Source organism: Ambystoma mexicanum, chromosome 10 (assembly GCF_040938575.1).
Source record: "Ambystoma mexicanum isolate Mex_15411 chromosome 10, UKY_AmexF1_1, whole genome shotgun sequence".
In the NCBI taxonomy this organism is placed as follows: Eukaryota; Metazoa; Chordata; class Amphibia; order Caudata; family Ambystomatidae; genus Ambystoma; species Ambystoma mexicanum.
In genome coordinates, this window is record NC_090932.1 from 299,470,228 (window position 1) to 299,489,521 (window position 19,294).

General features: G+C 42.9%; 1 long non-coding RNA gene across 1 annotated transcript in view; it reads right to left on the bottom strand.

The window, feature by feature from the left end:
- LOC138491378 (uncharacterized) overlaps positions 1–19,294 on the bottom strand; it is a 265,842-nt gene that overhangs the window by 131,263 nt on the left and 115,285 nt on the right. The window contains exon 2 of the long non-coding RNA XR_011275994.1: positions 18,298–18,438. This is a non-coding gene — a long non-coding RNA (uncharacterized lncRNA). The remainder of the gene's footprint in view (positions 1–18,297; positions 18,439–19,294) is intronic.

Consider the following 19,294-nt stretch of genomic DNA (forward strand, 5'->3'; position numbering starts at 1 on the left):
TATAACAAAGGGCCTTATAGTTTGTTAGGCAATGGTGTACTGTGTATCTGGTAACTGATGAAGATGACTTACACTAGGGGTGGGCATAATTTGTCCACCTGACTGAAGAGACCCAATCACAACTCGATGCCTTAAAGAAAGTATACTTAGAGGTTCCCCTTAAGCCAATCACAACCCCCGTAGGTTTTCTTAGTTTTCCACGTACTATGATGTCACATATAACAGGCTTTTGCTATAAAAGAACCGTGTTTTATGAAATGCGTTGAGATAATGCTGTGTGACGTCTGTTGATGTCTGTTGTAACTCCCTGTTTTAGTCAATTGAAAATAAAACATTCGGGAGAGACCTTTTGCCAACTTCCTGAGTCTGTGTTATTATTTGGTGCAAGAGTTATTCTGCATCCCATCCTCAAGATGATGTGTTACTGATTTAAAGGGCCCTCTAAGGGTTCAATGATACTATGCAGGGACAGTTATGTGTGTTTATCTATTTACTTTAGAATGCAGAGGCTGCATTTGCATTTCATATCACCTCTGAACATGGCATAAAACAAGACTTATTGTGATCTTTGAAACAGCCTGTAGGAGACACTGCCACATTTCCTCATTTGCATTTAATATTGGGGAACACTTCCAACATGCCAGACAGTCCATCCTTTCAGACATTGTATATGCTCCAGAAGTTCTACAAACCCATGTGTTCATGTCACTAGTTCTATTAAGAATCGGTCATGTCGACAGACTTGGCATTCCAGATTATCTCCTAAAGAAACCAAAATTAACCCAGAATGGAGCTGTAAGACTGCTACTGAGATGCATCAGGAGAGAGAACATTTCACCAGCACCAAAAGCGCTCCACTGGCTATGGGTCAAGCACTCGCCATGCCTTCAGGACCCTGGTGCTCAAATAATTCAAGGATGAATCTTCACTCACAACTCGTGGCTTACTCCTAACAATCCAAGGACGTTTCAGAAAGAAACATAGCATAACAGCAAAAAAAAATGTAACTCACTTTTTAGGGTGATTCGCACAATCCTGGATCACCTTACCTTCTAGAAAACATTAAAGACCTAGCTGTTCAATGAACGATAAATAACCAATGTCCTGCCATCGATATATACTCTCCTAATCTTGGGGAACAGTGTCCATGCAGCCCTCTGACATACAGACTTGTGGTGCCACGACCAAGGTGAATTCCAGCATGGCTCATAAAGTCAAAACAGATCCACTACCAAGAACACTCAAACTATCACCCTTAGTTTGTATTTATTTATTTATTACAAACCTTTAAAATAATGTCAGCAAGTAACAATCCACTATTACATTATCATTCTTTCATTTTCATTTTGCTGAAGAAAAAAAAAAGAAATATATAAAGAGAAGATACAGAACAGAACGGCATAGACCCATTGGGGTCGGGTATAGCTTTAGAAAGAAAATCGTGGAGGAAGAAAGAGAACGAGGATCTGCAATTCAAGTCTTTTTCCCATTTTTCCCCATCAGCTCTGCAGTCTTTTATTCATCTGCTCCAAGTATACATTTAGTGCAAATCTTAATTTATTATCTGACTCTTCAAACATTGCGCACCACCATTCCTCGCTGCCCCATGTGATTCTTTTGCTAACCTCTGTTCCGAAGTGTTTTATTCTTGCAGATTGCAGTTCAGAACAGTATAGTTCCAAATGCTTCAAATTTTCTTCTTCATGATTACATAATCGGCAGCTATTACCTGCATGTATACTTCCTTTTTTGCGATTTAGAATTTCTTTCGTATCAAACAGGTTTAGTCTGAACTCAGGAATACGTCTCGTAGTCTTCTGCAGGGGAATTTTGCAAGATATTTTGGCAGTTTGTTATATGCTTTTGCTTCAGGAGCTGCCAATTGCATACATCTATGCCGTCCTCTCTGATTTGTGGTTTCAATCCAATCAGCCTGCCATAATCTTTTATTGACAGTGTTTAGGTTATCCCGTAACATCTCCTTGGTGGTATTAAGTTGTGCCAAGATCACTTCGCAATTTATTTCCAATTGGCCTAATATCGAGTTACTTTTGTCTACAGGTCCGTTGTTCAAGATCTTAAAGGGCAGTAAGTTGTCTGTGCCAATCACCTTTTTATATAGATAAAGCGCGTTCCAGGTAATTCTTGCATTGATTGACCTCAAACTTAGTTCGTACCGAATACAGGCTGTTGGAGTCCCGTTGGGTAAGTGTAGTACTTTTTTCCAAAAGATATTTTCACAAGACTACCAGATGGTGTATGAACATCCTAAGGCTTTTTCAACTCCGTGGATCAGTGCTGGTATTGCTTTTGCTCTATAAAAGTCAATAACTGGCTTCAATGTAAACTTTCCATACTTTCTGTTTATCATGGCTCCATGAGCAGCTAGTTGCTTGCACTTCAATTTTGTTTGCTTTACCGTAGGTTCATCATTGATGCTAGAGTTAATCACAGTTCCCAAGTATCTTGTCTGGGTCACACTCTTTAAAATTTCCTGCCCAATTTTCCATTGGAATTTTCTTTTTGGTTGCCCTTTACTTACTTGGAGATTTTTTAGTTCAGTGATTTCTGTTTTATTAGTGTTTATCTCCAGATCATTGTTAGTGATGTATTTGTGAAGCGCTGTCAATTTTCGCTGCAATTCCACTGGTGTTAAATCCAGCAAGACAATATTGTCTGTATACAACATCCAGTTCAGTTCATTTCCATTGATCTTCAGAGCAAAAGAATGTATGTCGATCAGGGCTCTTCGATTATCAGCTATGAAGAAGTTGAACAGGATTGCTCCCAAGGGGCAACCCTGCTTTACAGCTCTCCTAGTTTTCATTGGTGCTGATAGGTTTCCATTCTGGTCAAGGCGAATTCTGATCTGTGTGTTGGAATATAATTCCTTGATCGCCTGTTTTAGCCCTATTGGACAGTTCTGATCCTTCATCTTTTTCCACAGCAAGTCACGGTCAACTGCGTCAAAGGCATGAGCCAAGTCTACAAATGCTAGGTAGATTTTTTTTTGTTTCCTTATTGCTTCCATTTTCAATACGTTTTGCGAGATTCAGACTGCAGCCGACTCCCTTGACGAACCATGTTTGCATGTTGTCTAACGATCCCGTCAATTTAATCCAGGCAGTTAACTTCCATTGTAGTTGCGTTGCAAAGATCTTATCTACTACATCAAGGAGCGCTATGGGCCTATCATTTCTAGGCTCTGTTCTTATCTCCTTTTTAAAAATGGGTACAATTATAGCGCTTTTCCAAGATGTTGGTATTGGACGCTCCTTCAAGATGATCCGAACCAAAGTATCACAGAACACTGCCCACTCCTCTAGATTTTGCTTTAAGATGTGGTTTGTCAAGCCATCCGGGGTTGGGGCCCTTGAAGAATTAATGTGTCTGATGTTCTCCACAATAGCCTCGATTGTGATTTCAATGTTCCACAAACTTCTTTCTTCAAGACATTATATCGTTCCTTGTTTTTTAAACAGGTTGGTATAGTGAAGGACCCACTGAGCTTCGGTTACCATATTGCATTTTAGGGCATGTTGTGGAGCTTCTGTTTTATTTATAATTGCCCAGAAGTCTTGTGATGTTTTGTGTTCTATACTTTTTAACATCACTTCCGCATCTCTTTGCTCCATGATTGACTTATGGGATTTTATCCAGTTATTGTATTTCAACCTAAATTGCTTGTTCTGTTTGGCCCGATCAGTCTGATTCAGACTCTTAAGTGCTGTGAGGTTTTTCTGTAATTCTCTTTTCTTACAAGCGATTTCCTGGTCAAATATATGTAGCAGCTTAAATTTCATTTTTCCGGTACCATGCCACTGCTCTTTATATTGTTCTAACAAGGGGCCGTACTCCACGTTGTCAGTGCATCCATTAGTCTTGTTACTGTAGAGGTTTTTCGTGATGTTAGTAATCTTCCTGCTGTTTAATCTCAATCTGTTTCTACCCGGTTCAATTTTGATATTTTGTGACCACTTTTCTCGTTTTAGACATGCAGTATGTTTAAGAGCAATTTTTATCAAATTGTGGTCACTCTGTGTCATATTTATAACTTTTAAGTGTAATGTGTTTTTTGCAAGTACTTCAGATACGAAGAAGTAGTCCAGCACTGACTGTTGATGTAACGCTCACCTGATTCCCATGGAGGTGCAGGTCTGGCTTCGAGTGCTGATGCTTCTTCAATGGTGAAGCGCAGGACTCTGAAGATGGACAGATTAAGATGGAAGACAGAAGATGACAGAAGATGGAAGACAGAAGATGGAAGATTAATTTGTACCGGGTTACTCAAACCCATTGATGTGGAAATGTCTCCGGAATTAGGTAAAGGAGTGTGCCCTGCCTGGTCCTGTAATAACCTTTTGGCTAGGTCATCAGTTCTTTCCTTAGATAAGATCAGTTCTCTTTTGAGAGCGTTAGTCTCCTGGCGGGCTGAGTGCACCTCTGCCCGTAATTCCCCCAAAAGCTGGGCCAGCTGGTCAGTCTCGGAAGTCTCCATAGCGCCCGGGTGGGAAATTGTGGGTAGGCTTCGCGTTCTGTAACGCTCACCTGATTCCCACGGAGGCGCAGATCTGGCTTCGAGTGCTGATGCTTCTTCAATGGTGAAGCGCAGGACTCTGAAGATGGACAGGAAGGGCCCTCTACTCTGGCTTCTCCGGCTCGCAGGAATATTCCCCTGTGCGTGAAAAGGGAGTATTACCTACTGACTGAGTTATGCTCAAGCCTCCCACTCTCTTCCAACCCTCCACGATACCCTTCCACGATTCCCTGTGAAGTCTCACCTTAGGGTCTGAAAGGACGAGCTCTCCATCCTGCTTCTGACGCAGGGGCGCGTTGAACCCAGTTACTTCACTGGATTGAGGTTGGATGGGAGTTCAGGTAAGCTTGATTATACTGGTAAGGCGCTGTAAAAGTTCTGTTGCAAGTTCAAAAGTTCAAGCTTTAAATAATAATGTTCATTGTCTTTTTTCAGGTGATGAATGAAGATTCCTTTGGAGACTTCTTGCAACAAAGCGCTGATGTTGATGTCTTTTCCCCATCGGGGCCGGGGTTCGGAATGGCGGAGATACGGCGCCGACCCGAAGTGAAACGTGCAGTTGCAGTAAAGATCTGGTAAGTCCTAGATGAGCGCTCAGGTAATGTTTTTGCATTCGCTCATCTAATGTCTTTGTCTTTTTTCCCCATAGGGGCCGGGGTCCTGCTTGGAAGCAGCAAGACCCGAAATGAAATGGGAATGACCCAACAGGTAAGTCTTAGAAGGAAACTGAGCTTTTCCTATTCCCTTCCTTCTCTCACCTCTTATTCTTGTCTTTTTCTCTAGGCTCTGGGAAGTGGCTGTGTATCCGGATGATCGCTGCTGAAGATGGAGGAACCCAGGAAAGGTGAGTGAAATGCAGCGCTGCAGCGACCATAACGAAATGCTTTTAAAAATTATTTTCTTCCCTTTCAGGATCGTCGGTGATGTCTCCGTGGTGCAGGTTAGCTGGTAGGTCTCTTGTCTCCCTTTGCAGGTGACCCAGGATGCTGACAGGCGTGGCTGAAGTCCAGATGCAGGAGCTGACACGGTGAGCGTCCAGCTGCGAGGAGCAGAACAACGCGAAGCGTGAGTTGCTGATCGGGTGTGGTTTTATCCTTCCTCCTATCAGGTATGTATCCTTCCCCGACCACACCCGGGTGGAAAGTAGTCCCACAGGTAAAGTAGTTCCTATTCAGGCCTCAAAAGGGCCTGGATGTGGCAGCATGTTCTGCATCAGGTAAGTGCACATTAAAACACTTGAACACATGTCTAGCTTTATGAGCCTGGCGCTTAAGGCGCCAGGACAGAGGTCCAACATGAGCCTGGCGCCTAAGGCGCCAGGACTGCGTCCAAAGGGCCCCAGCTTGGGCCCGCTGACACTCCCCTGGGGGAAATGATGCCTGCCTCTGGGGTTGCTGGGTCGGACCTGGCTCCTTGGAGGTAGGCATCATGACAGTTGATTAGCTCTCCGCCAAGTCGGCTTTGGTGGAATGTCACCTCGGACATTCCCGTTTAGCATACATATTTCTCTGACACTCATCTCGTTCATCCATTGTGATTTGATCTTGTTGAAGTGTAGTCTTTGTCTCTCTGTTTTGTTGTTTTCCCCTTTCAGTCTCACACATTCCAAGTTTAAATCACCACATATGATGATGTTTGGATTATTCTCAGTCAACATTATGTTGTATATTGTGTCACACAGCTCGTTGAGAAAGGACCACGTCCCGGTTGCTTTATGTTGCCAATATACGTTGACAATGTTAACCTTTGTCTCTTGGCATCCCGGTCCAAGCAAGATTCTATTGTGGCACTTTGAATGTAAGGGGATATGTTACAAGAATCCAATATGTGGATGCCACTCATTTTTTTAACCAAGGTAATTAGTTCGGGCATTGGTCTTCCCTTTCTTTGTTTTATTGCTGAGTTTAGCGCAATTTCATAGTCTGTTACACATGGAGTTGTTGACAGCCATGTTTCTTGTAGACAAAGTATGTCAAGGTCGATCAGGGCTATCGAGGGGTTTTGCAATAAATGAACAGACCCTCTGGTGTTCCAAGATCCAGTGTGTATAGCGCTTTTGCCTGGCGGCTTTGAGCATTAGCTTGCTTTGTTCGTGTTTATGGCTCCTGCCAGCCAATTCCAGTTTTCAGGGTCCAGTTTGTTCATTAGTTTTTTTGTTGTTCTGTCTCTTTTTTCCTCATCGTTGTTACATGGGATTATGATCTTTATTTGTTTCTTCTGTTTTAATATGGACTCACCGATTTTCATGTTTGGTACATCCGGCGGGCTATCGCCGCCCCACGACATCATAACGGTTTTGTGGATCTTATCTTGAGGTTTGTTAGTTATAGCCGTTTGGTTCAATGATGGTCTTTCTTTTGAAGCCTTTCGGTTAGGTCTTATTGTGGGTTTTCCATAATTCTTGTCGAGGTTAATCTCGACTGCATCGAAGCCCAAGTAATTTATGTCCTCAACTCCGTTTAGAATCATGTCACTTGTGTCTCTGGAGTAGATATGCAGTAGTACACGATCGAATTGTGATTCTTTGATAAATTCGACCGTTTTGATGTCTTGCGATGAAATTGATCTCAAGAATAGAATGTGATGGAATAGGCAAAGTACGTTGTTCCTGTTTAAAATTAAACCGTCTTCACATGGAGAAGTTCTTTCTAACAAGATACAATAGTTGGATGTGATCTTATGCCGTCGCTGATTCTATTTGTCTCTATTCTGTAACGGTTGCCGCTTGTCCACCCTCCAGTCCTCCTCTGTCTCGTGTTGCATCGACCATTTTCTCTTGTTTTGCCCTTGTAGCAATTTAGTTACAACCTTTGCCAAAGCCGATCCCAAGCCGATGTCAGGCCATTCACTTGGTTGGACCCGAGGCTGGGGTTTCTTCGTGATCAGGTTCTTTGCTTCAACAGCTTCTTGCCTCTCCTCTATAGTTTGGAAATGGACGGTCATCGCTTGTTTGTCGTCACTTTTTCTCTGAACTGGTTTTTCTTTAGGGTCAGGAGAGGGGGACATGATGCAAATCCTTTTTGTTATGTGTACTGATTTCATTGCGGAGTCCTCTAATGTTGTATATTCAGTCTCATCTTCAGAATCACTACATATAATAATCCTCTTCACTCTGCTTGCTTCCTCGTCCTGAACCTCGTTCTCTTCATTTGATTCGTAAGTTGAGAGGTTCATCAATTCAGCCAAGGCATGTTCTTCTTCCAGCCGAGTTTCACCAAGATCTGTCTCTTTTTGATCGATATTACTCATATTTGTTGGAACTTTGTGTGGAGGCTCTTTTTGGGTCTAAAACTTTTTTGAGTACGCGTGGTCGGTAAGATTCAAAGATTTTAAGTTTCTTAGAAACTTCCGTGAGCCATTCACATTTATGCGTTTCCCAGCTGGTATGTTTTTTGTTTTGTTTTTACATTTCTCTTGTTTGAAATTAGGGCCCCTACTTTTTGTAGTGTTAGTACTTTTTGTTTCTCAAAGATCAAGTAATTTTCCTCATTCGTTTCTTCGCTTATGCTGTTAGCTTTGTCTGAGCCCTCAGGATTCTCCACCTGGCCTTTTGCATTTGAAGATGTCGAGGGGAACTCTGTAGGGTACTCTGCGGTTTGTTTTGTTGAGCTAATTATGGCTGGTTCGGTTATGTTCTCAGACGGTTTCAGGTCTAGGCTTCCATTTGTTTCCGTCAGACTTTCACACATCCATGTCACCTTTTCGCCTCTTGGGTCTTTGCGTACTTCTACAACCTTGACGTTTGTTTGCTGGATGTGTGCAGGATTAACCTCTTGAGGGTTAAGGCACTTGCTCTGTTTATGCAATGCACTAGTCCTCTCCTTTGTTGAGGTTTGCTCTAAGTTCATCTCACAATTGGTCCTTTCAAGATGTACCCTTTTTAGAATCAGCAAGGTTTCACAAGCAACCTCTGCTAGCAGTTTTTTGTCATCATCATTATTTTTTTGTTGTTCTTTTAATATACTACTAGAGAGTTCTAATGTTTGTAAGTCATTATGTGATTGAGTTTTTATTTCCCTCAATTCATTTTCCAGGCTGACCATTTTAGAGTTCATTAGAGCTATTAGTGTGTTTTGGTCTTTGTCGTTATCATTAAATTTCTCATTCATTTTGGTAAAAGGAGCCACTGATATTGTGATTGCTGATGATATGTTAGGTCTTAATTTGGAACACACCATTTTAGCCATCTCTCTCATTTGGCTGTTTATTTCATTTGGTTTTAAAGCGCATGAGATCTCCATGATGCTTTGCATCGGGCGATTTCAAGAAATAAGGCTCAACAATGCCATATTGTTTTGGAAAAAAGGGATTTTTTAAAAGTCTTTATACTTAGGGCATTGCTCTCTGGTCTTTATCCAATCATTTTCCCATAATTTCATTTTAGCTCTCGTTGGATTGGATATAAGTAATTCTTGAGAGATGCTTGCCTTGTGGAGATATTCATGAACTTTTAGTGTCCATGATCTTATAAAGTTATTTTTAGAACTTTTAACATAGTCTGACAAAATCAACAACAAACCTTATTTTTATTATCCGTTGCTAGGCATTTGCGAAATAAAGTACACATTCTCCATTTATAAATCGCATGTAACAATATCAAGCCAAGTTCTTGCCTAATCATGGTAATAGGGATGGTTAGAGGAAGGTATAATAATAACGTCTTCCAAAATTTACTTTCCATGCCATCCCAGTATGCGTCTGGTTTCCATTTTTTGTTTCGGATCCATATAAAATGGTGGGCACCACTTTCTGTTTATAATATGCCGGAAGTGGACAAATTAAAAATCCATCAATGGGCCACACAACACACCACATATCCCCATCTAGACTGCATGATAAAGTGCCAAAATTACCACAACACATCCAACAATGTCAGCCACTGAGCCAGGCTGAAAGGTGGTTTAAAAAGGGGATGTCCTTCTGGGGGGTATTGAAAGTGCTAGATCCAGATACTACTCACTGTATGTGTCCCGGGTATCCCCTGACCTGGCTCTAAGATGATCCCATTGTCGGTCTGTTCTAAAGTGCTCCACTGCTGTCTTGCTTACAGATGCAAACCATGCCATTGCTCCCAGATGACCTACAGTTTTTGGTTCTGGGATCCACACTATCCTGTACTCACCGTGACAGTTAGGTTCACTCTGGAGTCTATGGCCCTCATTACGAGTTCGGCCGGTAGCCATGCCGCTATTGGCGGCATGGCTGCCGCCGAAATCGCATCCGTGTCCGGGTCCTCGGAATGAGGACTTACCGGGCCATTCCGAGTTCGGATGGCCCGGTAATTCCTCCCTCAAGGACCCGGACACGGTCCTTCCCCATTCCCATTTCAGCCCCCATATGGCTGAATGGGAATGGGAGAAGGAGCAAACAACGGGCCATAATGAGATGGCCCGTTGTTTGCTCCCTCTTCCCCTTGCGGGACCCGGTAAGCACGCCTGGTTTTCCCAGGCGTGCCTAACATGTCCCGTGAGGGGACCTCGTAATGTGGCGGAACGGGTTGAACGGCGCCGTCACCTTTTACAGCGCCATTTAACCCGTTCCGCCAGGGTCGTAATGAGGCCCAATCACACTTATGCTATCCTCTCATTTCGTCTTTGGTTATATACCACTTAGTACGCTTCTCATTGACCGGCGCCCACCTTACTTCACACCCCTCTCCTTCTTTAACCCTCTGATGTCACTCACTTTCTCTAGGCCTCGTCATCACCCTTTGATGTTACCCCTCCCTCCTCTTCGCTACTACTTCCTCCTTCTCACTACAACTCTCTCCTTCTCACTACAACTCCGTCCTCCACACCACTACTACTCCATCCTCAACACTGCTACTACTCCCTCTTCCCCACTGCTACCCCCTCCTCCTGCTGGGATAGGGCCTCTGTCCCTCTCCAATACAGCTCTATCTTACCCACCCTGTGCGTGTCAAACAATGGAAAAATCTTAAGAAGTGAGCTAAGCCCCTACCACTTTTCTGACGAGTGTCCACCAAGGAACAAAAATAGTGGTTCAAGTTCATGTTCTGGAGCCTTATTCTGGGTGTCCCTGAGGAAAATGCTTCAGGGAAGGGGTCCCCCTTTTGTCCCTGGTGGTCTCTGGATTGTTCAAGCATTTTTTGGCTTGCCTGTCTCCCTCGGTAGCAACCTGTGGCCCGTCAGTTGCCCGCATCTGAGCACGCCTCCTTCTTATGGCCTTCTCCTTCCGTGCTGGGGCTTGTTGATGTTGCAGGACCACGTAGGTGCCACGGCTTCCTTTTCTAGTTGGGGGGCTGTGTACGATGGATTGTTGCTGCGGCCAGGTAACAATCCATTTGGTCTTTTCTGCACTGGTGTAGGGCATTGAGTCACGATTCATGCTGAGATGCTTTGGTTTTGTTTCAGGCTGGAACGGTTTGCCTCTATAAAAAATAGAGAAACACTGGAAAGAATCTGGAATTGGAGGCATGACTTGAGACAAAGGTGTACTGTGAAGAAACATGCTGGCACAAAGGTGGGGGGACAGGAATTGGGCCCTCTCAACTGCTTCCATCCATCGGAGGGGTAAAACTGGCTCCGCATTTCTCCCTGGTAGGACTCTCATCCCTGGTTGAGAGGAGTTCCCATCCCCACTGGACAAGGCCTGGTTGCTGGCCTTGTCACAGTCCCCACTGGTATCTACTGCTGGATGTTTGTTGCCTTGAATTTGGCCCACTATGGTTTTACCCACTTCTGGCGTCTTTGAGGTATTGCCCCTAGATATCTCGCTCTGCTGTGACTTGGTTCCTGCTGTTGCCTTCTCCTAGATGTTGTCACCCTTTGATTCATTTTGATATAGGACCAGGTGCTGCATGCTGTCCACTGTATAGTGCTCCAGGATTTTGTCCTCACAATGGCCTTACCATGAAGTATGCCAATACCAGGATTTCACCAAGGCTACACTGGATAAAATGCTTGGTTTCTCCATTGACTGCTCCCTTCCATTATATTCTAAATTTCTACTTTTCACCAGATAATACACATACCAACTAAGCCACCCAACCACAGCAATTCAACATCACTTCCCAACACACATAAAACATCAGAACTCTACATCTCTCCAACTGACTAGTATATCACGGTCCCAAACAATGCAACGTTGCAGTATGGGCAGCCAAGGCTCCATTCTAGAAACAGATACGCCTCGACACAAACCAACTAGAAACATACCCACACACAGTACCCACGAACTTCCAAACTGCACTCACCAATACAACAGCAAAGCTATCTTGCATTTCCTTTCTAGCTCCACTAACCAAACCCAATCCTCTGTTTTTCTGGTGCCACAGCACCAGGAAATCATGCAAATGGCAGCAGAGCATGGCATACAAGCAATAATATAACACCAAATAACAGTAGACTGGAACAGCCAGGGAAATAAAATGGCACTTCATTCACTAACCTTTTTATGCCTGACCTCTATCAAGAGTTTCTACAACCTCCACAGAAACCACTAACATAACCAGCAATACATTGGTGCCATGTCTTCATTTAGATCGAAGGCAAAGAATCTCTTGAACAATTCCATGGATCACTCAATGGTCTTCATGGCTGCATTAAGTTCATATTGGAATGAATCTGCAAGTAGCAATGTCAAGGTTTTCAAGATTATCAGAAGGTAATTGAAAATCAGGCAAATTAGCTGTTAAGAGTCAGATGTGGGAAGAGGAAGAGTGAGCTACTAAAAAGGTTCCCACCAGAAGATGGAGACAATCCTGAGCAACTGATGATCAATGGCCAGTCACATGGAACCCACTCAAGGCTTATCCACTCTATCTACAGATGACACCACTTTCAGAGTCAATAACAATTCAATGGAGGAAGACTCTGCACCACATCATTTAGGAGCATGCAAGTGCAGGTAATGACCAACAGGGTCTACCTGACATTCAGATTAACCCCTCACAGCCTGTGTTCAACAACCAAAAGTAGTCTCTGAATGGGGAGATGCAGTTGGGGCCAACAGTAAAATTTCATCTCATAATTCTAACTATCCAACCACTTTAAAAGGGCCCTAATACGAACTTAAACAAGTTAATAATTCCTACATCAAATATATGGGCTCAGCAGACCTTCAACTGGGGGAAAAGAATTCATTAGGCAGAGGAGAAGCCAAGGTGCACTGGCAATGCCTCAGTGATTGACAATCTAAACACGCAAGACCTTTCCTCAGCCTGACATGAAAAAGTATACAAATAAATGTAATATAATTTTCAAGAAATGGGAGGTTTGAGAAACCTGATGATATTCTCCCACCTACTCCCCCAGGATTTTCCATTTAGGTGTCCAGCAAAGGGCCATTGCTTTTGGATCCCCCTTTCCCAACCTATTCTCCTTCAGCCTTAATGGGGTATTTCCAATCACATCCCATCTCCCCATTTCTAAAACGTACTGGGACGAGGAAGAGGTGATCAGGAGCAATGAGGATAACCTATAGAAACAACAAAGGGATACAAAGTGAGGCTTACCGTCTACCACCTCTGAATTATCCCACTAATTGAGTCAGGCAAGGTAGGCACTTTTCCCCGGTATTACCCAAATTGTTTGTTTACAATTGTCCGAATGAACAATTGACCGAATTTAAAGGGTCACAATTGACCTTTTCACAATTGACCGTATATATATATATATAAATATATATATATATATATCTGTTTGGTAATATATATTTATTTATACATATAGGGGTTTTGGGGGGTTTGGCATTAGGTGGGGGGTTGTGGGGGGTTTCCGCCCACATATATGTTACAATTGACCTTCACAATTCGGTCAATTGTGAAAAGGTCAATTGTAATTCGAACAGTTGTAAAACGAACAATTCGTATACAACCCTTTTCCCCAACTGTTCACACCTGACTCCAATTGACTCTCACCTGCAGTATAAAAAGGGTGTTTCTGTCAGAATCATTGAGTGAGCCGGGGTTGCTGGATGTAACCAGGAGGCCAAGGAGCAGAAGGCTGCAAGGAGTGGAGCCCAGAAGGGCCCGTGGAGTGCGGGACATCGAGGCATTGGCCCGGTTTGTGTGAGGGGTTGCAGCGTGGCGAGGGAGCTGTGTCTCCAGGAAGCCGGAGCAGGACGGAAGGCAGTCTATCTGACTTTTTTAGCCAGTGCTCATTCTACTGGGATGTGTGCAGGTCCCAGGGCAGGTGGTGAGACCCAGAACTCGACCCAAACCCATTTGACCTGCTCACCAGCACTGCGCTACTATTGGTGAGTTTCATGAGTCAGAGAGAAACTCAGTAGCGTGCGGGTGCCAGGAGCGGGAGCAGGAGCGTTGAGAAAAGAAGAGCCCGGTGAGCAAAAGCAGTGAAAGAAAGCAAAACAAAGCAAGAAAAAGGTAAAAGCAAAACGAAGCAAGTGAAAGCTTGAAAGCGGTGAAAGAATCCAAAGTGGAATGACAGAAGAGGTGCGCTGGAGGCGTGGAAGTAATGAAAGACAGAGAAAGTGCGCTGGTGGCGCAGAAACAACCAAGAGTGGCTACGATGACCAGAAAGTAAGGAGAGGAGCACCAGCGACCCGAAACCGAGAGAGACCGCAAAGTGACAGTGAGAAGCAAAGCGGGTAGTCAAGAGAGGGTGAAAGCAACCCAAAAGTGAGAAAGAGAGTGCAAGCGACCCAAAAGGAAATACAGAGAGTGCAAGAGGCATGTTACAGGGAAAATGAAGGTTCAAGAGAGCAGAGTGAGAAAATGAAGGTGCAAAAGAGCACGGTGAGAAACTGAAGGTTAAAGAGAGCACAGTGAAAAGCAAGCAGAAGTGTGCAAGAGGCACAGAAAGGTGGAAAGAAGGTGCAAATGCACAACAGGAAAAGAAGGTGTGCAGGAAGCACAGTAAAGAGGAAAAGGTGCCAGAGAATAAGGAGAGGGGTTAGAGGTCAGAGTGGTCGCGCCTGGGAGGAGCAAAGGACCTGGCATTCTCAAAAGTCTCTGATACTAACCCCATGAAAGAACTCTTCAGTGAAATGTACATCCTGACAAGAGGAACTTTTGTTTGTTGAACTTTGTAAAGAGGGGCCTAGGCGTGTGGAAGGGAACCCTAAGAGGCCCATTACAGACATTGTTGAACTTTGTGAAGAGAGGCGTAGACTTGGGGAAGGGAACCCTGGGAGGCCTAACAGGAACTGTGTCTTTTTGTTTGGAACTGGAAGGATCGAAGCTTGGGGAAGGGAATCCCAAGAGACCCAGAGTCATTGTGAACTCTATTGGCTTACGGCAAGAGCCCTACATGGAAGGGTCTAAGAGCAACCCTTTTGACCTGAAATATTCTGAACTGGCAGAACTACACCTATAGGTAGTAAGATTACCCAAAACCAGCTGTGGTTTGCATTTCTTTCTTTTTAACCACTATTTTTCTTTAAGAAGACTTCCTATCACGTTTTGTCAAAGAGTGAGGGCAAGCATAGGTTTAGACACAGATGGATTTTGGTTTTGGACTTTCAGACATCGACGGCCCTTTGAAACATAAATTGAGGGAACAATGCATTTAGAGTTAGAGCGAGTTAGGTATTACACCAACCCCAGAACTTTATTAAATAAAAGTGTTTAAACTGTTACCTTTGAGTCTGTGTCTCTCATGATACCATGCATGTCTCACAGAAGGTAGACACATAAGGTCTTGGGCAGTATCCACTGTGCAGAGCAAAACCGCATACTCTTTGCCAGTTCAGGGTCTGCAGTGCCTCTTCTTGGTTAGTAATAATTTGTATCCCAGCAAGCATATGGATAGTTAAGCACGTTTAGTGTCTTATTAAATGAAATCCTTAATAGCTGAGCTAGAATTTGCTTGTCGGTGAAGTATCATCTTTCCTTCTTCCAATCCTGCAACACAGTCCCCTGTCCAATCTTCTCTTAAAAGGTCCATAAGCAGATCCCTGAAAAATAACTTAATGTTTCCACTGCTGCATTTGCCTTGCTAGATGCCTCTATCAATGCTAGGTTGCTCTTCTCTTTTTGTGCTATGTTTAATAAATAAAATGTAAATAAACCCTTTAGATGTCCTCAAATTTGTCACAAGACTTCAGTGGACAAGCCATAATAGGGTCTCCTGAGTTAAGCAGCCATCTCTGTCACTAAGCAGTTCTACAATCCCCAGGAGGTAAACATTCCTAAACATTAAGGTACACGTGGGCAACTAACCTGAAGTGACGCAAATGCGGTTTGAATGTAGAATGCTTTTCTGCACTCTCACAAGAGAATTAATAAGGGTCCCTATGCTGAAGGTATAAGGAGGCATGCACTCAGTGTCTTAAGGGCCTAACTACAATAATACTGCTCTTCCCCTGGGGTCTCTAACTAAACATATTAATTAATCACAATACCAGGGATATATACATACCATCAATGGTTCCACATGAGGCTTTCTGGGAGAGTCCTTAACTAGATGGTTCATCTTTGCAGAGGCTTCATTTTTTTAATTTTTTTAATAGGTGGCATGGTGAAGGCAAGACTGGTCAGATATGGCAGCTGGTACATTCACAGCTGGCACATCAACTGGGGTTCCTATAGCTCACATGGTGCTGAAACTGAACCAATTAAACATGGACGCTCTTCAGCATTGCACATGGCATGGCAGCCTGCATAATATCAGAGCAGGTTAGACTTTTACCGGAGATAAGGTGAATCAACTTCATACAGACACCTTGCACCATATCATAATTTTTACCAAAACTTTGGGAATCAAGTTCACAAAATCTGGTTAATTCTCCAGGCCATTTCTATTAATCAAATAATAGACTGAAAATAGTGACCACATATTGAATGAAACAAGAGGTGGTTCTATGCTGTGTAAGACATAAGTAAGTACAGATATGGCATTTCGTAGTAGTAGTGGCACAGTTTCCAAAGGTAGCCGGTTAGATAATAGATCAGCATTTACAAAGTTATTATTTTTAAATCTCATAAAGATTGCCATTAGTATCAAAACCAATATTACTGTCAATAAAATTGGAAGACAGATATATAGAATTTGCGTTAAGATTCTAAAATTGAATAGCTAGACATGCACTATAGTGCGGGTCCTAATCAATTTATGTCATCTGGTGATATAATGATGCATTATTGCCACATTGCATAAACACACATGTACATTGGGATCGCTTTTCAATATAAACGTAGGTGTGAAAATGATAACTAATGCATGACTCAACATACAGAGGTATTATAAACACTTAGGGCCTGATTCAGAGAAGTGTTTTTGTAATGGCACAATCCCATAGGAAAACGTTCTGAGAATCCGGCCATTAGAGTAGAATAAGTTGTGAAAAATACATTCACAGAGGCTTCAATGTAGAGGTGACCACTGGCATACATTTTCTGGGAAGATGGACATGGTGCCTTCAAAAGGCTGCTTGAAAGCAAGAACGCCTGATGTTATCTCAGAATAAGACTTGCCAATGATGCCTTTATAGATTTTTATTAACACTGCTTCTATTTGAAGAGATGCATTAGAGAGTGAAGAACCTGCAGGGTACAACTGTAGTTTATTGCATGTATTACATGTGCACACATCACAAAATTAAAGATGACAGAGCAACGAAGGCTGAGCTCACATAATAATGCTGTAATCTGCTGATGTCCTGAAGAAGGTGTCTGAAATATCTGGCTCTGTCGAAACAGTTGCTGACAAATTAGAGCGCACAATTGAAAGCTGAAGCCTTCGGATAAACTACTGAGAGGTCTCTCTTTTGATTTGAAGAGATGATGCAAAGACATTTTGTGGTGACACACAGACTCCATGGTGTGTATTTTGGAGTAGAGGAGTGGGCTGAGATCGTCACCATTGTCCAAGAAATAATTCAGCACACAGACCTTCCCATGCACAAATGTTACATACATTTGCTTGATACGTCTGGATGCTTTGAACAGAGATTTCTTACACAACTTAAATATAGTGTTTCATAAACCCAGATTTACAAGGATTCTGCGAAGCACAGTAATAAAAGCCAGGGAATGGAGTTCATGAATCATTTTACCCATTTCCCCCCTATATTGATAGTGAATATAGTTATTTTACAATTATATACCATGCAACAGGTGGCCGTGCTTACAATTAAAAAAAAAGCCAAGAACTTACCACTGTATCAGCAACACTGTACCCAGAGAGAACTAACAAGTTAACTCAGCAGGGATGTTGCAGTACCAATGGAGCAATAAGAACTTGAATTGTTTTAAGGAATATCACAACTATAAAAGGCAGATAGGCACAAGTGCTTAGAAAACACAAGATGCATTACTATGTAAGTGCCTAAACTGCAAATTACACGCAGGAGCGATTAATACACCTGTACATATGCCTCCATAATTCACATTACACCAGAGAGATAGAAGTGTCAGATTCAATGGTGGCAAAGAATGGAAACATAGGAATTGCTGTTTAGTTGTAAAAGCAACGCAAGGAGAAAATGAGTTAGGTAGATGTCTTATGGTATCTTAAGGACGCACAGAGTGTTTGAAACTAGGCAAGAACATCTCGCCAGCCACTGATCCCCAAGGCCGGCACAGTGCTCCCCACCCCTGTACCTGGAGTGCCCTCCTCTTCCTTAAAAGCACTCCATTGCTACTCAGCTAAGTATGTGCAGTATAAACCGACACATGCATACCACATGCCAGTTATTGAAAAACATGTCCCACCAATGGCTTCTACAATTGCTCTGACACTGAGGTAGCCAGATCTAGAACACTGTGGTCCCAAGGGAAAACTAGCTGACAGGTATGAATGGGATGCCGCAGACATGCTCCATCGTTTTTTACTCACCAGTTTTGCTAGTAGCAGTCCACTAGTGTCCCAGGTCATCCAAGTCCACGCAGCGAGACAGCAACACTGATTCTTGCTCTTTCCCCCGTAATCAGAATGGTTACACCGTGCAGGCATCCTCCAACTCAGAAGAGACAGATTCTAGAGTTAGCGGAAACGAGAAGGTAGATGTTACTAACTTGGAATCTGTAACACTTTGACCTGCACACATTTACTTTGGTAGGTTTCCGTAGTAACAGATTCCTCGCACTTGATGGCTACCTCTCTACTTGTCCTGGGTCAAGAGGGCGATGAGAACAAAGAGGAACTCCAAATAACCCGGGAACAAAGTGGAGTAATATGCTAAAATGAAACAATGGAGTGTTCCCGTGTGAATACTATTAAAAAACTAATTTGAAAGCTGCCAGCAATTACTAAACTGGTTCTTATCATGAATAAATCACTCAATTTAATAAAGAAATAATACCTATCATACTAAGCTTGTGCAAAATAAATTGTTGTTGGCACAAACCACAAATGTACAGGAGAAAATATGCTTGTTTTAGAAAAAAAGGGGGGAAAACAAGTTCTGAAATTCATACGAACAGTTTTTTATTACATCAATAATTCTCAAAGAAATAATTATAAATTTCACAAAAAAAACATTAGATAACTGTTGGTATGTTCGAAAGACATCAAACTTTTATAAAAAACAATACACAAATACATATTGACTTTAAGGAAAAAGAGAAGCTGAATTAAACCAATCACGCTCAGTGTGACTGCTGCCTGAATCTATCTGTAGTATGCCTTCTGCTGGCCTGAGTAGTGAAAAGCGTGAGAAACCACGTCCACTGGTCACGGGTGTGGGCACACCCCCCGTGCATAGACAGTGGCAAAACTGGCATTTCGGTGGTGAGGTAACAAATGTGAACCACCTTCGTCAGCAATATAGATCCTTAGTTCAGCCCCTATAGCTTTTCTGTAAGTGCCTAGCAAGCAGACATGCTGTTGTCAT